Genomic DNA, 18,776 nt, shown 5'->3' on the forward strand with positions numbered 1-18,776 from the left:
CGCCTGAGACAAGCCTTCTAAGTAAATTCCTTTGCTTTTTAAACCCACCACCTACCAATCTGGAATGTTCTGCCTTTTCTTCAGTCTCTCCCTGCCCTCCAGGTAGGGGAGGGGAGTAGTTCAGATGACAGGAAGCTCCAGAGGGGATTTGAACCAATATGTCTGTGATATTTACAAGCTCCAATTAGTTTCAAAGTTGAAAATCACAAATACAAGGAGAAAACAACCTGCAACCAACAAGTCGGGTGATATAGCTCATAATAGCGGTGGATAAAAGTAACTTCCAAATGATAACATAGGTTCCTTTACTCTTTAAGCTGCTTTTCCAAGTATTCCAAATTTGTTTTTGTTTTCGTTGTTAGTTAATGTATTTTTTTTAACGTACATCCAAGTTAATTAGCATATACCGCTATGGCACTTCCTTAGCATTCTGATAATATTGACAAATGCTGCATCCTTTTATATCAAAGCTCTGACAGTAAATCTTTTAGGCACTTCTCATTTTCAGGAATCCAATTAAATAAAGCCAAAGGTAATTGGAGCATCTGTTCTTCCTCAACAGATTTTGGCTTTTAATCATGTATGAAATCACCTTTAACTACAGCCCTAAATCAACCAGTAGAGTATGTTTAGTGATGGGATTAAATGTTTAAAAATGTAATCCCACTCCCTCTGGTGGTGTAGTCTCCAAACATCCGCTGGGTTCACAATTTCGTTAAAATGTTCAAAACAGATTGGGAGTTCTTTTCTATCCTGTCTCCTTTTCACCCAAGAGATGCTGACACTAAACCATGCCTCCATAGGGGATATTTTAGTGCTACAAGTTTCCTAAAAATGCAGGACAAAGAAGCAGCCATTCTTTTCATACTCCCAAATGTCTTACATAATACCAATATATACAGAAAGAACTTCTCTGAAACAGGTCTAAGCATCCGTTGTTTACCTTTGCAAGTAGAAATTCAGTTCTCAAAGTTTTAAGATTTTATACAAGGTAGTTTTGTTGTTATGACTAGTATAAAACAAAAAATAATTACTGTGTCATATGCCACTGACTCCCCAGGTTTATGAAAACAATTATTAAATGATCAATCAAGTTACAGCAAAACATAGGAGGTGTTCTCCATGTTGGAAAACTGTCCCCCCTCTACGCTTTGGTAAGGACATCATAAACAGTAGGAATGCCAAAGATGTTCCAAAGAGTACAATTGCACATAACAACATGTTTCCTCAAAAAGAGATCATTAGATACGCACATCGCTTTTTATTACTTTACAACATTTCTTTTCCATCAGAAGATAGTTCATTTCTACAATATATACAGGCACAGTGGCCTAAGCAGAGAAGTAGAGTCCCCTGCTCCCAAACACACCTTATAATCCCTTTTGGTTTGTATGTAAGTGAGTATTGAGCAGTGAAGTACAGATTCTGGACCCATCCTGCCCAGCTCAGTCTATCACTAGCTATGCCACCATAAGCAAGTTAGCTGAGCCACACCATACTTTTGTCATACAGGCAATGCATTACAGGTAATGCAGGTAATAAAAGCTGTTCTGAGGGGGGCACCTGGGTGGCTCAGTCAGTTAAGCATCTGACATTGGCTCAGGTCATGATCTCAGGGTTCATGGGTTTGAGCCCCACCTTGGGCTCTATGCTGACTGCTCAGAGCCTGGAACCTGCTTCAATTTCTGTGTGTGTGTGTGTGTGTGTGTGTGTCTGCCCCTCCCCCACTCGTGTTCTGTCTCTCTCTCTCTCAAAAATAAACATTAAAAGGGGCGCCTGGGTGGCGCAGTCGGTTAAGCGTCCGACTTCAGCCAGGTCACCATCTCGCGGTCCGTGAGTTCGAGCCCCGCGTCGGGCTCTGGGCTGATGGCTCGGAGCCTGGAGCCTGTTTCCGATTCTGTGTCTCCCTCTCTCTCTGCCCCTCCCCCGTTCATGCTCTGTCTCTCTCTGTCCCAAAAATAAATAAACGTTGAAAAAAAAAAATTAAAAAAAAATAAATAAACATTAAAAAAAATTTTTTTAAGCTGTTCTGAGGTATGAATAAGTTTGCAAATGCTTCAAACAGTGCTGGCACAAAATAAGTACCATACAAGTGTTCGCTAATGTTGTTGTTTGAGTAACAGAACTATAAGCATGGAAGGGTCAGCTTAGTTAAACTGGACTTCTCTTCCAGTTGTTCAAATAAAACACTTTTGTCCAGCCTTAGGATCCTTGTACATGTTGTTCCCTTTTCCCTACACTTCTAACACTGTAGCCACAACCCACACGTGGACCTATTTAAATGCAGATGATTTAAAAGTAAATGAAATTTACAAGTCAGTGCATCGGTTGCACTGGCCACCTTTAAAGCCATCAATTGCCGTAAGTAGCCAGTGGCTCCTGGGTTGCACAGAACTGACATAGGACCCTTCCAGCCTCTCAAAAAGTTCTGCACAGCGCTGATCTAGACTCTTCTTCCTTCCGCTGTTTATCCCCTTCTGCTACTCAGCCTTCATTTTGCTGCTTAAACATTACTTCCTCAATTAATCCCTGCCTGAGTCTAAGGTCCCTTTATATCCTCCCATAGCATTCTGGATTTTTCCTTTAGAATACTCCTCATAGTTATAAACATTTTTAATAAATTATTTTCCCACTAGGCCGTAAGGAGTTTGAAAAAAGGGATTACGTGGGCACAAAGTAGCACCCAAGTTGCTGACTAAGGAACTATGAAAGGAAATTTACAAAATTCCTTAAAATGTTAATAGCTCCTTACAGTGTGCCAGGCAGTATTCTAAACACCTTAAAAACCTTAATTCATGAGATTCTAACAATGCCATGAGGTGGGGGCTTGCGATAATTATGCATTGCTGCAAAACAAAACACCACAAAAGTAATGGCTTAAAACAACACGAGTTTATTATCTCACAGTTTTGTGGCCAGAGGTCTGGACGTTGCCCAGCCCTAGTCCTCTGCTCAGGGTCTCTCAGGCTGCCATCAAGTGGCGACTAGGCTGTGTTCTCACACAGAGGCTCAGTTTGGGAAGTCTGTTTCCAAGTTCACTCAGAGTGTTGGCAGAATTTATTTCCAGAATCAGTTAGACTGGGTAACATTCTAAATAAGGCCTATCTCTGCCATGAGCTTAAGTAGGGATTTTGAGAGAGAGAGGGGGAGAGACAGAGTGCGAGCAGGGGAGGGGCAGAGAGAGAGGGAGACAGAATCCAAAGCAGGTCTCAGGACCTGAGCTGTCATCACAGAGCCTGATGTGGGGCTCGAACCCACAAACCATGGGATCATGACTTGAGCTAAAGTCCGACGCTTAACTGGCTGAGCCACCCAGGCGCCCCCAGTTTTCCATTTTTAACGTTACCCTGTTCCATGCTGTGCTATACTAGTCTGTACACACAGCAGCCTTTGGTTAGGGGTTCTGGGTAATTTAGGGATAAAGCAGTAAAGGAAATTATAATTTCCCTGTGGACCAGCACTGCAGGTTTACGTGGAAGGAGGCCCTACACCTGTCATTTTGAGCAGGAACCAGGCAGCACTGAGAAAGGTGGTTAAGGGCCAGGTACAACCCAGTGGAATTGACAAACTTCTTCACTGAGTACAATAGAGGAATGTGATGACGCTTGAAAGGAGGGAGCTAGACTAGTGGGCTATGTTCAAGCTTTCTAGGTCCAGGATGTTTTCCCCACACCTTATATGATAGCATCATGCCAGGTCAATTGTTCTACAGGGAATACAGACTGTGCCCTGCAGCTGTCCCACCGAACCTGATAAGCAGAGTGCTATTACATCACCTGGGGAATTGTGCCGTTTGCTAAAACTGAAAGCTGAAAAATGGAACCCCTCTTTGCCCTCTGAATGGGCAGCCCCTCTGTGAGTGACAAACATGGCTTTCACAGGTGTCACTTTGAAGGATGAGCAACCCATCTTCTCCATGAGGAGTTACACAGTGATCAGAAAGCTGCAAGCTTCGGTCCCTTTTCTCTCTCGCTGCCAAGGGAATCGCTGCTTATAGAGCCCCGGCAACAAAATCCATCCAGGGAAGTGTCAGAGGCAAGGTAAGGATTAGAAGAGCTACTGTCAGCCTGTGCACAGCCTCAGCTGGGCAGGATTCTCAAGAGGGAACCTCAACACATCACCTTCACCTTCTCTAGGGTGACACAAAGTCATAGCTAACTATGCAAAATTTGTAATTGACTGCTTTGTGGATGTCAGCTGACAGTCACACACACACACACACACACACACACACACACTGATCTGCTCAAGGTAATTTTCCGGCAGTAAACCATGGTAAACATCTTCTCGTGGCCCATGCAATTGCCAACGGTGCAGATTCCTTGACCCAAGAGACACTATAGATAGCCTCTGGCATCTCAGTTAAACTATCTGAAAAGTCCTCCATGGGAGGCGCCTGGGTGGCTCAGTGGATTAAGTGACCAACTCTTGGTTTCAGCTCAGATCATGATCTCATGGTTCATGGGTTTGAGCCCTGCATCAGGCTCATGCTGACAGCACAGAGCCTGCTTGGGATTCTCTCTCTCTCCCTCTCTCTCTGCCCATCCCCTTCTTATGCTCTCCCTATCTCTCAAAAAATAAATAAATATAAACTTTTTTGAAAGTCCTCCATGGAATTCTTAATTGTAGAAGACCCACTCTGCAGCCCCTTGCATGGTGGAAACACAGCTGTAAAAGACACAGACTCGAATCAGAAAGACTAGCTTCATCATTTACTATTCGAGAGAGCTGTGAGCTCCTTTGCAAAAGGTAATGATAAGATGCTCCACCTCACACATTTGCTTTAAGAATTAAATGAAATAATGCACACGAAATACTTAGCACAATGCTTGATGCCTAGTAAATGCTCAGTGAATACTAGGTGTCATTATCACACTATTGTCTTTATCGCTCTCATCACTTTAAGTGATATGATCAGAAGGGAGATCTTGGGAGAACAGAGAGCCACGATAGAGAAGTTAGACCATATGTACTTTGTTCCAAACTGAAAAACAAAAAAAACAAAAAAAATAAGAAAGTCACTTCATTCTGGTTTGGAACTTATTTTACTTTATCAGATACTATATAATGCTTACTATGTGCCTGTTACTTCTCTAAACATAGAACTTATTGAATCAAATTTCATTTAATTTTCAAGTATTACTAATTTGACAACATCGGATTATAGCATGTTGGAAAAAAATCATTGTAAAGCCAAATATAAATAATTTGAGGAATGCATATGTTTTTCTTTCATGCATTCCAAGAATACTAACTGAATATATGCCAAAAGCTGGCTCTGGTACTAGTCACTGGGCTGATAATGTCAAACGAGACAGATAAATCGCCTGCCTGAAATTTACATTCTGTTGAGATGGTTGAAATAACCAATCACCCCACTTTTTTTCTGCATGAAGTTTCAATCTAGACCAAATGTAACATAGTTCAACCATTTATTCAGCAGCCAGACTTGGATCTGCCCTAGATAAACTATTTGGCTTCCCCAGGCAATTCGTCAGTACTCCCAGAAACTATGGTCAACATGGGTAACCGGGCAACATTGCCCGGTGCTGCAGCAGTGAGTCAGGTTCGGCTGCCAGCACAGGTGTCAGGATCAGCAATGGCAGGTGACCAGGAAGCGTGAGCTGTCTCAGCTGACTCTAAGTGGAGTGGACAGCAGAGACACCTGAAGTCCTCCCCGCAGCAAAGCTTCAAGCCATGTGATCCAGCTGACCAGGGCCACAGTAACTGGGGAAGCTGGCCTCGAGCGATCTCTGCCGGGTGATTCGTGTTCGGCAGATGCACGGGTCATGCAGAGAGGCTCAGGGCAGAATAGCTCGTGGGGAGGGAGGCTCTATAGTCACTTCAAGTCACAGGATGCCTTCGTGTTTATGTGGTATGGAAGGGCTTTCTGGCCAGAAGAGCATCTCTTGAGCTGTGCTCACCATAGGTCAAATACAAAGGACATCAGAATATAGACACATGAATATATTTGTGCACCCATTATAATCACCTTAGTACAAATCGTGTCATACATTTAGAAATGTCTTATTAAAAGAAATGCCTTTGTTATAAGGAAAATAGCCTACTGTGTTGCCATCAATACTATTCTTAGTCTGCTATTGCTGGTTCTCTATTAATTGGCTTCCTCGTTCATTTATTCATTCATTCATTCAACAAATGTTCCTTGAACCACTCTCTACCTGTGCAGGGTCCTGAAAATACAGTGCTGAGCAAAACAGACCCAAGTTTTGCCTTTGTAAGTTTACAGTCAAGTGGGCTAGGTGATCATTGAGATTACTGTTCAGCAAACATACACTCCCACAGTTTGAGAAGCAGATGTTATTTCTCCCATGGTGGGTGCGTACCTCCCTCTGCCCCCATTGACATTGGACCTGGGTATGTGACTTGCTTTAACCCAAAGAATGTTAGCAGACAAGACAGGAATGGAGGCCTTCAATGTGTTTGCTTCTTGCACTCCTGCCCTTCGTCATAAGAACTTAGTGTAGCCACTAGTCCAAGGAGGAGGAGAGGACATGTGGAGCAGAGATGAACCCACTCACACCCAGGAGACAAGCCCGGGTGACCCGGGTGACACAAAGGTGCCCAGCGAACACCAGTCTAGAGCAGTGGATAGAATCAGCTGAACTGCAGTAGATCTGGAGACCCATTAGCATGAGAGTAAATGCTTGTTTTTGTAAGGTTCTGAGTTTGGAGATGGTTTGCTTCACAGTGTAATTGTGGCAATAACTCTCTGATACAGAGCCAAACAAAGGAAGAAAATTTCCAACATTTTGAAAGTTTGATTATAATGTGCTGCTTATTTTCTATGAACAAAAAACTATCTCCCCACAGAGGCATTTTGGAAACATCAAGTTCCTTACCCTGTCTCTGTGGTTGTAACCCCCTCTCCCTGTGCCACATCTGCATAGAGGCTTCATTTATCAATGTCCCTTCTTCTGCATATGAATAAAGGGAGAGTAGGTCTCCCTGAAAAACCTATGCACAAGGTGTTTTTTCTAATGCACTCACCATTGTATGCCTAGTTTTGTGGATTCATATTTTAAGTGAGCAAATTGGAGAAAATTTAGAAAAGAATGAGAAAGGTTATCAAAGTTCTTGTAAATAAGGCATGAAGCCAGGGGAAAGCACAGCACCACGCTCATAATAGAGACTTTGTAAATATTGTTGATTGATGTTAGAGGAGAAAAATTGGAGGAGAAAGATAACAGGTTTCCCAAAAATATGAATGTAAAATATATTGACAAACTCTTTCTTCTTCTGCACTCAGGAGCAAACAAAATTAAGCAAGCTCTTTATAGCAGGATAGTTTTAGGTTGGATGCAGGAGAAAAGTCTATCAATTGAAACATATTTCTAGGGGAAACTGGACATCTCCTCATAAACTCATTTAACATGAGCAGAAAGAGCAAGGGATTCGGGGCTGATCAGAGCCAGAGGAATGTATCACACTGCTGTTTTCCCAGTATTTTCTAGGTTGTGAATCTCTTCAATGCAGTGAAAACCTCACAGACCATATCCCCCGATGATCCCCCCATAAGCATCAAAACAGTTTTTAAAGAAACTCACTGGGGGCGCCTGGGTGACTCAGTCAGTTAAGCGGCCAGCTTCAGTTCAGGTCACGATCTCGCAGTCCGTGAGTTCGAGCCCCACATCGGGCTCTGGGCTGATGGCTCAGAGCCTGGAGCCTGTTTCCGATTCTGTGTCTCCCTCTCTCTCTGCCCCTCCCCCACTCATGCTCTGTCTCTCTCTGTCTCAAAAATAAACTTAAAAAAAAAAAAAGGAACTCACTGGATCTATGGGAAAACTGCTTTCCATTGAGATGCCCACTAAGGTGATATCTTTTAAAAATAGATATTCATTCATCCCTTCAACAAAATTTCATTAGGCTTCTACCATGTGCCTCGCCTTGTTTTTTGCAGTTTTAATACTGCTGTAAACTAGGCAGATTGCCTTCCCTCGTGGAGCTTACCTTGTATCGCAAGGGTGGCAACTTCGCATAGAAATAATAATATCAATACAGTAGAGTGGATTGACTGCTTAAGACTCTTTCTGGTTCCATAGTTCTTAGATAATTGTAGAGAAGGTCTATGAATTTATTATTTCTTATATATATTACAGTAAAGACAAAGAACTTTCAGAGCTTTTAAAAAACAAGAATATGATGATGGGGATCATTTTCCCCAAATCCTTGTGTGTGTTCATTATTCATGACATTCTAAAATTTTAAGATAAAGTTAGTTTGGGGGTGTTTCTCCTGTCCTTGTCTAAGTGCATTTTCCTTTATCTCTTCACTTCTAATCAATGAAGAAAGAGATCAGGAAAATGCGGCCTGAACAGCGCCTTATAATTCCACAACGCCATATTATAGGGAGGATCTGAGATTATGCATGGACGCTGGGCCTCCCGTTTTGTGAAGAACTGTATTTAGACACATTAGTCAGATGACTAATTGGTCTCATGAAAAGAAAAACTTCCTCCCATCTTTTCCACACTGTCTCCCAGAGGACCCGACCCCATGAGGAGTGGCCTCTGGCTGCCCAGCTGGGGTCAGCTTGCAGAGGGTGTGGCTGCCTCTGTCAAGTCCATTAACACATTACAGGCAGCTAAAAGGTGTGCTGAAAATAATTCCACTCTTCGATCTATGGCTCCCAGAACGACTTGGCAGGGGAGAAACCTTCCTGGCAGATGTTACAGACACAATTCATTTGAAGTTTCAAAGCCGATTATGGGTATCAATACCCAATACTCTGCCTCAAGTGAGGGATTAAGCATGGATCACAATGTTTCGCTTTGCATCTGTGTCTCACAATGATTTGCATTAGAACCTTGGTATTAGAGGTCGTACCCAGGATTGGTACTTTTTGCAAATCATGAAAGCAGTCATATTTATCAGTGAATAGTGTATAGAGCCCAGTAACGGTACGTCACCTTCCTTTGCCCACAAATAACAAAAGCTCTCCTTGCACACCTACTCCTTTACAGTTCCAGCAGCCTGCAAACCTGTGGGACAACCTGGCTTTTTAAAATTTGACTTGTTAAAAAAAAAATCTATGAATAGTTTTTATTGTAAGTTGCATTTAGTTTATATCACTCTGTTTCTTGCTTAAAAGAAAGAAAAACACCCAAAGGATAGAATTGGACTTTTCTGAAGATAGGGGGGAAAAGTAGTCAGGGCTTTAAATGCTTTTTATCGGTTAGGAATTCCAATTTAGCTCTCTGCCACCTGCTTATGCAAGCTTCCTAGAAGCTGTCTAGAACTTTCTAGAAGTTTCAGGAAGTTCTGTGGAAGGACTTGTCCTGAAGTCACCTTTGCAAGATACGGAAGCAACAAATTCTCTTCTAGTGCCCCCTTTTGGGCAGCCCTCACTTTCTTCATAAAGCTATGGGTCCTTTAGCTATAGTCCATAAAGCTATGGGTCTTCATCTATAGAAAAACAACATACACTGAGCACGTATTGTGTGTCACTATAGTCCATAGTCCATAAAGCTATGGGTCTTCATCTATAGAAAAACAACATACACTGAGCACGTATTGTGTGTCACTATAGTCCATAGTCCATAAAGCTATGGGTCTTCATCTATAGAAAAACAACATACACTGAGCACGTATTGTGTGTCAGTTGTTACACCCATTATCTCATTTTAACTTAACAACTATTCTTTGAGGCAGATTTAACTTCCATTTTTCAGATTGTGAAACTGAGGCTTAGAGGCTAAAAATATTCTCCAAGGTCACATAATTAGTAAGTGAAAAAGGTTGGATTCAACCCCATGTCCTCTATCATTACACCACACTGCCTCCTACTCCCAAGAAGGCATTCATCTTATTTCAGAAGCTTCATCCCTTTAGTGAAGGTAGTCAAGATAACTTGTGAGCAACTCAGTTCAGGCTCTTTATGTCCAAATGCCTAATTCATAATCCATGTCCATTTTCCATCAGTTATGAGAGACCTCCACTCTTGGTAGCTTTTTTCCTTCAAAAAGGATGAGTCTATGCTGTTCTTACAAATTTTTTTTAATTTTTTTAATGTTTATTTATTTTTGAGAGAGAGAGGGTATGAATGGAGGAGGAGAAGAGAGAGAGGGGATGCAGAATCTGAAACAGGTTCCAGATTCTAAACTGTCAGCACAGAGCCCAACATGGGGCTCAAACTCAAACTGGGAGATCATGACCCGAGCTGAAGTTGGATGTTTAACCTACTGAGCCACCCCAGGCGCCCCATTCTTATATTTTTTCTTAATGTTTATTTATTTTTGAGAGAGAGAAAGACAGAGTATGAGCAGGGAGGGGAAAAGGAGAAGGAGACACAGAACCTGAAGCAGGCTCCAAGCTTGAGCTGTCAGCCCAGAGCCCAACGTGGGGCTCGAACTCCTGAACCATGGGATCATGACCTGAGCTGGAGCCAGACGCTTAACCAACTGAGCCACCCAGGTGTCCCTGAATCTATGTTGTTCTTAGCCAATATGTCCATACACACTTTCCCCTGGACCAGAAAACTAACAGCCAACCAGCAAGCAAAGGAGGCCAACCTTGTAGGTTTCAGTCCCAGCAAATTTGCTTTGTAGATGCCCTGTTACTCTCCGCTCTTGAAAGACTAAATGAAGTTGGGGGGCTGGGGATGAAGTGGGTGCAAAATGGGTGAAGGTGATGAAAATTTACAAACTTCTGGTTATAGAATAAATTAAGTCCTGGGGATGTAATATATAGCATGGTGACTATAGTTAACAATATTGTATTGTATATTTGAAAGTTAATAACAGAGTATATCTTATAAGTTCTCAGCACAAGGGGAAAAAATGGTAACTATGGGTGATAATGGATGGTAATTAGATTTACTGTGGTGATCATTTGGCAGTATATACAAATATCGAAGCATTATATTGTATACCTAAAACTAGTGGGTCAGTTATATCTCAGTGAAAAATAGTAAATTAAATAAAAAGAGCTAAATGAAGCTCTCAAATGTAAGAGGACACTCTTCTCCATGTCAACAAAACAAACCAACCCCTCAAAGCAAGTGTTGAGTGAACTTCAATGTAAGTATATGAGAGTTCAAACCCCTTCTCAAACCAAAATAATCACAGGGATTCTATTTTTCATGAAAATTCAAAAGTATTTGCATTTAATTTTAAATTTAGATAACTAAACACTAACTATATCACATACCCGCAACCATAAATACAGTTAGAAGATGTCTCTGCATGAGCTAACTCATAGGAAGTTTTATTAGCTAATTCATAGGAAGATAGTGAATGCAGATAGACCACATCAAGTCCCTTAAACAATTATACTCCTATGAAACAAGATAATGTAAATTAAGAATTATAAAACTCAATGTTTAGCATTCGTGTACAGGTGTACATGAATATCATTCAAGGTGCTGTATACTGACATTATGCCAAGCCACATGAAATTAAATAAAAAGAACCTTAAAACAATTTGTGATTTTTGACCTGGTAATTTCCACATTGCAGGAAAACAGCTCAAAAGAAAGGAAGAATCCCTTTGCAGCACTATTTAACCAGCAAAAAAAATATAAAAACTCAAATGCCCAACATGAGAAGATATGGTTCTACAAGCTATTATGGATATAAATATGATAACCTTTGAGAGAGAGTTATTTGGACTCTATCAATACCTAGAGAGATAAAATAACAGTAAGCAATAACAGCAGAACAAAAACAACGACAAAAATCTCATCTTGGTACTGGCATGTTTTCCTTAGGATGATGTGTTGAGCTGTACATGATCTGTGTATATTTTTGTAAATATTTCAATAATTACACTTCTAAAATCTATTGCTGAATTGTTACCAAATTCAGAGCAATACTATTGACATTCATGGGAATAAAAAAAATTCACTTTCCGGGATGCCTGGGTGGCTCAATCAGTTAAGTATCTGACTTCAGCTCAGGTCATGATCTCACGGTTCATGAGTTCAAACCCTGAACTGGGCTCTCTGGTGTCAGCACAGAGCCCACTTCCTGTCTCCCTCTCTCTCTGCCTCTCTCTATCAAAAACAAATAAACACTAAAAAAAATTTTTTTTTAATTCACTTTTCACTCATTAAAGAGAATGACAAATTAAAACAATCAGTGATTTCCATTTTTTTTATATGGTTCCACTCGGTAAACTTAATCTAGTCATAGAGTAGAGCTTCATCTTCTTGACAGAACCAGGAAAAAATAAGAAACGATTTGAGAGTTTTGGAGGATAGACAGGTTTACCTGGCATCATCAAATAAGGAAAAATATCTTATTATGTAAATAAGGAGCTATTTGTCTTATCTTTAACACCTATTCTAAGTAAGCAGATAAGCCTTTTATTACACTTCACTCCCAGGTCAAACTGAAAAGTATGCCTCAAGTGCCTAATTTGTGCGGTGTGCTAAAGGGAACATGTTTGGAAGCTATTGAACACAGATGTCAGAAAGGGAGACTACCTGGTATGCAAACCCTGTCATCTGGCCTTCGCGGGGTCTGATGGACAGCATTTCGGAGCTGAAATGCACTCCTGTCCATATACACAGAGTTGGCCAGTTTCTCAAGGACAGGATCATACTGGCCAAGCACGTGACATGGCAACAAAACAAGCAAGAAGCCCAAGGTATTATTTTAAGAATGATGTTTTGACTGAGCTGATTATGCCTCCTATTTAGGACCCACTTCTAGATATGCAGGTATCTTGGAAGCCAATCAATAATTAGAAGATTTCTCAACGAGAGAGTACTCAAAGCCAAGGACAGGAATCTCGAGAATTTCTTCCTCTTTATGATCCTCCTGTAGGTACTCTACAGCTGTGGTACAACCCACCACACCGAATTGAATGTATTAATTTGTATAATTGTCTTTCCACGAACTTCCTATGTACTCTTAAAGAACAGAAGCCATGCATTAGCTGCACAATAAATGTATGTTGCAATGAAGTGTTTAAATTGGACTCTCTTTACCTCAAAATGCAGCCCAAACTCGTAAGAATGCCAATGTTTGCCAGAGTCAATGTGCATGTCTCCCTTAGAAAGGACAAAGAAAACCATTCTGGCTATGTAGTGCAGGAAAGATCTAGAAAGCAAATGGAGATGCCAGCAGACCAATTAGGAGCTAACTGGTGTTTTAGGCAAGAAGCAATTGCAGGAGGACAAATAATTGTATACTCATATAACAGAAAACTATACAGTAGAGAAAAGGAGCAAACTATTGATCTGTGCAACAACATAAATGAAGCTCATAAACATAATGTTACATAAAAGAGGCCAGACCCTAGTTATGTATAGTATGAATCTTTTATATGAAGTTCAAGAGCAGGCAAGACCAATTTATGGTGATAGGGACCAGAATAATGGTTTTCTCTGGGAGACTATCAACTGGGAGTGGGCAGAAGGGAGCCCTACAGATAGAAATGTTCTCTATCTTGATCAGGGTGGTCCCCATGGGTATGTGTACGTATGCACACTTAAAATGCGGGCACCTTATTATATTGTGATCTTTTTTTTGTTTCACAACGTTTAAAAATACTGTAGGTGGCCTGGGTAGGGTGGTGGCAGTAGAGACTGGCAAGAGTGAATGCATGAGAGATTTGAGAGATGAAGTCATTGAGAAGAAAAAATGAGCTGATGCCTATCAAGTTTTTGCACGGTGCCTGGCATACAGTGAAGCTCAGCACATCCTTGTTATGATATTGCCTGAAAAGTTTGGTGAGCACATTAAATTAAATAATGTTTGTAAAGTATTTAGATCCTTGTCTGGAACCTAGTAAATTCTCCATGAGTGGTAACTTTTTTTTTTAATTGATTAGGCTGTAACTTCTTTTCACATTTACTATGCCTTGCTAGGCCCACTTCTCGCCATTATCTGGAAGATAACCTACCTCCTACTAGGGTATGTCCAGAAAATTCATTCTATCCCCTGCTAGACATTTTATTAACTTAACTAAGTGCACCGCCATAGCTGCCTACATATTGGTCCCTAAGGCATCCTAAGGAACCCCTCGTCATAAGCTTCACCAGAAGAACTGAAGATAAAATCATATGAAATTGATGCATGTACACTTTTACTCTCCCTCTGGTTGCTGCTTTATCGTATCAGGATTGTTAGCACCATTTCCTGCAATAGTGTATCAAGACTCCCTGATAGGGTTAAAGCTCCTTAGCATCATGTGGGAGAGGACATCCCAGCACCATCTGCCAGGCCTGCAATTCTATTAAACTGTCAGCATGATAAATGACAAAGAGAAGGCATTGGAACAGGAGAAAATCTACAGTGAAGCACTGTGGTCATAAAACAAGAAGAACCAAAATGGATTTAGGGCAAGAACACAAACCATCCTTTATAATAAAATTTTCGCTTGCAAGGAGGGAACAAAGAGACTGAACTATAACTCCTGGGTCCAAGCAGAAGGCAGTAAGACAATCAGCCAGCGCTCAGCCTGGATGTGCGGTCACACATCAGTGATGCACGCTCCAGAATTTCCATCTCTGCTCCCAAGCAGGTCTCTTGGGGCTCAGTGAAAACACACCTTGCCCACTTTGTGTGAGGAGATGGTATTTGGAGAGCTGTCTACTCGGAGCGTCCCTTCTCCTTATAAAAATAAATAAATAAACCTCTCTGCAATGGAAAATAATTTAGTTACTGCTCTCCAACTACAAATTATCTCAAGAGAGAAGTCACCAGTGCATTGCTGCCCTGCTTCTAAATTTAGCCCCCACCAGTGACATCTTCTGTAAACAGAGCATAGGTAATCGTGTTTCTGAATATTTGGGTTTTGGAATGAGTTCCAGTGAGTCTCATTTAGAGTCACCAGATAATAATGCCAATAGTAAAAGCAATATTGACTCAATGGGATGGTAATAGATGACTACTGAGGTGCTAAGAGATTAAAAAGGCTTTGAATATACCTTCTCTAGGTAGCAAAGGAGCTAGTGGCAGCAAAATCATGAATAATCTCCATGCATACAATGTTTCCAGAAGCATCTCAGAGATTGGTCTTTCTAAAGAGAAACTTCATAAACACTGAATGGTAATTAGCACTTATATCATCTTGGATTTTTCTGACACTTCAACCAAAACAAGACTAGTGGTGGCAGAGTAAAAATGCAATTACCTCAATAACAAAACTAGGCATATTAGATTCATAACAATGTTGCATCTTCTGCATTTTCTGTGTGTATGCTGTGTCAGTCACCACGCTGAAATGCCTGAATGCAGCAAGTTAAACACTATTCATTGCATGCCTTAGGTTTAGGACATATAATGATTTTCCTTCTGGGGTTAAGGCACGTGGGATTGGGGTATTTTATTGCCTTGGAAATGGAAAGTTAATAACTATGTTAACCAGTTAGACACGTGGGCGCTTCAATCAGATCATTAAACACAAACCTTAATGAGCTTCTTGGGCAAAACCCAGAAGAAAACAGAAACACAGGAAACAGAGCCATAAAAACACCTCCTGTCTCTGCTAATATATAGGCATGTGATGCAATTATTCATCCATTTCAAGTGAGGCAACAGCACTTAAAATATCTGGCAGTTGCTCTACCACTCAATTTGCATGTCAACATTTCCATTATATTAAAGGAAAAAGAAATGAAGTCAGCGAATTTGCTAAGAGCTCTGTTGCTTTTTGCCCACTTATTCAATATGGAAATAAATATCCAGTTATATGATACATTTCCCCATGTTGCCTTATGGATTCGGTGAATCTTTGTTATGTTTTCTTAATAGGTTTTCTAGGAATATCTTTCAATATATCTATAAATCAGAATTCATGATTTAATATGACTCGGGGAAAAGACTGGAGGACTCCAGAGCAGCAAGTCCATGCCTCCGCAGTGAATGTCGTTCTGTTTTGCTCCTAACAGCCATCCGAGCACTTGTCTGCTACTCCGAAGCTCTACCAGATCAAGCAACCACAGAAGTTTGCTGATTCATGATAGGATGGGGCAGTGGACTGTGGCCTGGTTGGGGTCACAGCACTAATCTTCTCCAGCTCTGGGATTTTGCAGACATTAGAATACTAGTTACCTTTTTCTAGCTTGACCACTTGCTATGGCCACGTACGACACTAAGCATTTCTTTTTCTCCAGCTCATCTAATCCACTGAAACATTTCTGTGGGCAGTATTATTTCCCCAGTTTTTCAGACAAGAAATCTGAGAACCACAGAAGATGGTAACTTGCTCCAAGTTCCACAGGGAGGAAGTAGCAGGTCTAACCTGAGTGTTGAACTGGCTTAAGACCACAACACACACTGCTCCAGGCATTTGACCTTTAAAGTTGTATGATAGCACTACCCATGCTTACCTCACAAGGATGCTGGGAGAAACCAATGGGAAACACATAACATGGGACACACTTTGTAAACTAAAAAAGTGCTACACAAATGTGTACAGTGTTTGTATAATTCTGAAATCTTTGGGTTTCGAATTGCAAAACATCCACTGAAACTGGATTAAGCAAGAAGAATGTGTTGGTTCACGTAACTGGCAAGTCGGAAGCAAGCAGAGCTGGACTTGGGGGTGGGGGGTGACACAGGTAATGCTGTCAGGGTTTTCTGTTCCAGTCTCTTGAGTCTCCATTCTCCCGCTTTGGCTGCACCACCCTGCAGCCTCTTCCTCATGATGGCAAGACCCTCAACCTATTCTCAGACCTGGGAAAGGAGGATGCTCTCTTGGATGCTACAGCGAATAGTCCAGGATTAGACCTCATTATGTCACGTGCCCATCCCTAAACCAATCACTGCGATCAGTGGGTGGAGCGATGCGCTGATTGGTTTAAATCTGGGTCATTTGCCCACTTCAAGAGCCTAGTGCAAAGTCAGCTTCCCACATACCACCTGGATTGGGGGTGGCAGTGGGGTGCGGTGAGGATGCGGGTGCCCCAGGGAAACTGGAGCTCTCTTAATAGAAAAGGAAGCCACACAGGACAATATCCACTAAAATATGATAATAATAAAAACTGTGTACACTTATCTTGAAGAGCACTAAGAAATGCATAGAATTGTTGAATCATTGTATCGTACACCTGAAACTAATAAACACTGTGTTTTGATTTTATTTGGATAAAATAATAATAATAATAATAATAATAATAATAAACACTGTGTTTCATACTTATTTGCAGGACAATGACAGAGAATTCTCAGCAAATAATATTAGCTACCTAATATATGTAGAATTCTCCAAAGTTAGAAAGTGCTTCTATACACACTATGTCCTTCTATTCTCATTATATTTTTACCAAGGACAAATCAGCATTTTGAAGATGAGCAAACTGAGTCTCAGCATAGTTGCGAGATTTACCCACAGCCACACTGCTGATAGGAGGTAAAGCCAGAACTTGAGCCTCTCCTGACCCCAATTCAGTACTCTGAGGAGCTGGTGTAGGTTTCATACTGTGGATTTTGATTAACTGTGCCCTGGAAGCAAAATTGCCTTAAAGGAGGCATTAGCAAGCGCAGGAGCTCAGATAACAATACCTTTCCAGCCAATACTTTGAGGAAATAATTAATTGTCCCTCTGAGTGTGGACGTTTGCGACAAAACATGCCATTCTGATACGTACTTCTTTACTATATTGGACATTCCTGGTGGCAACGTAAATTTATTGATCCAGTCCTTTGGGGAGGCAATTTGGTAACAAAATACCGAGAGCTATAAAAAGGCCAGTATTCTTTGACTTAAAATTCTACTCCTGGAAATTTATCCTGTAAAAATGATTGAAATAATTTAAGAAAAATTCATACGTGTAAAAACATTCGTGGCAACATTAATCATAACATTAACATTTTTGAATTCAGAGAGAATATATGTAAAGCACTTAGCAGGATGCCTCATGACCAGTCAGTGCAGGCTGCAATAATTCCCTGCTTTTTCTAGAATGCTAACAGGTCATCACATTTGTGTTCCATCTGCATGGAAGGTTCTTCTCCCATATGCATTTGACTCGGTCCTTCCTTTTATTCGGGCCTCCACCCAAATGTGACCCACCAAAGAGGATTTTCCAAGCCACCCCTCTAAACAGCATATCCTTCTTGTCTTTTTCTATCTCATTACCATGCTTTGTTTTCGTTAGCACTTATTCCTGCCTCATACACTACATATTTATTTGGTTTTTGTTGTTGTCTTTTTCACCCCCAGGAGAAGGCAAACTCCATGAGGGCAGGGACTTTGGTGAGTTCATCACAATGTGTCTAACATCTAGAAGAACGTCTGGAACGCTGTTGAATAAATATTATTTTTATCTTTATTCTTAAACCCTTGGCTTCCATATTTCTTCACTTATCAAAAAATTTTAGTTTGCCAACTCCTTCATTTTTGTCAGAAACATGGCTCAGGCAGAGGCAGGATGGATCAATCTGGGGAAGACTCTGACAAGCAGATCCAGAAGGGCTAGTGGTTGGTCAAAGTGCCGAGATCTGAATATATATGCACAGGCCAGACTTGACATTCTTGGGAAGGGCATGGGAGAGATAAGTCTTATGGTGAGTCCAGACCTAGATAATCAGCTCGCAAGAAAAGAATGGGGAAATCTAGGACATAGGACATTTGATATCTGTCAAATCTGGCATAGGTCAAGCCATCAATAAGGGTGGTCAATCAATCTCAGAGAAGCACAGCCTCCCTATGGTGTCTATCCTGTCATAGGAAAAATAAGGTTCTGGTGGGAAAAAAAATTTCAGCCACTGGACCATATGAGATGCCAGAGAAGAATGTTATTACTGAGAAACTTCGAGCCAAAGCAGAGGTCCCAGTTACTGACATACACTGAGGACCAACACA

The 18,776-nt window shown here is 41.1% G+C and overlaps 1 protein-coding gene across 1 annotated transcript in view; it reads right to left on the minus strand.

The window, feature by feature from the left end:
* SLC35F4 (solute carrier family 35 member F4) overlaps positions 1–18,776 on the minus strand; it is a 300,953-nt gene that overhangs the window by 261,285 nt on the left and 20,892 nt on the right. The gene's annotated exons all lie outside the window — the stretch shown is intronic.

This window comes from Lynx canadensis, chromosome B3 (assembly GCF_007474595.2).
Source record: "Lynx canadensis isolate LIC74 chromosome B3, mLynCan4.pri.v2, whole genome shotgun sequence".
NCBI classification, from domain to species: domain Eukaryota; kingdom Metazoa; phylum Chordata; class Mammalia; order Carnivora; family Felidae; genus Lynx; species Lynx canadensis.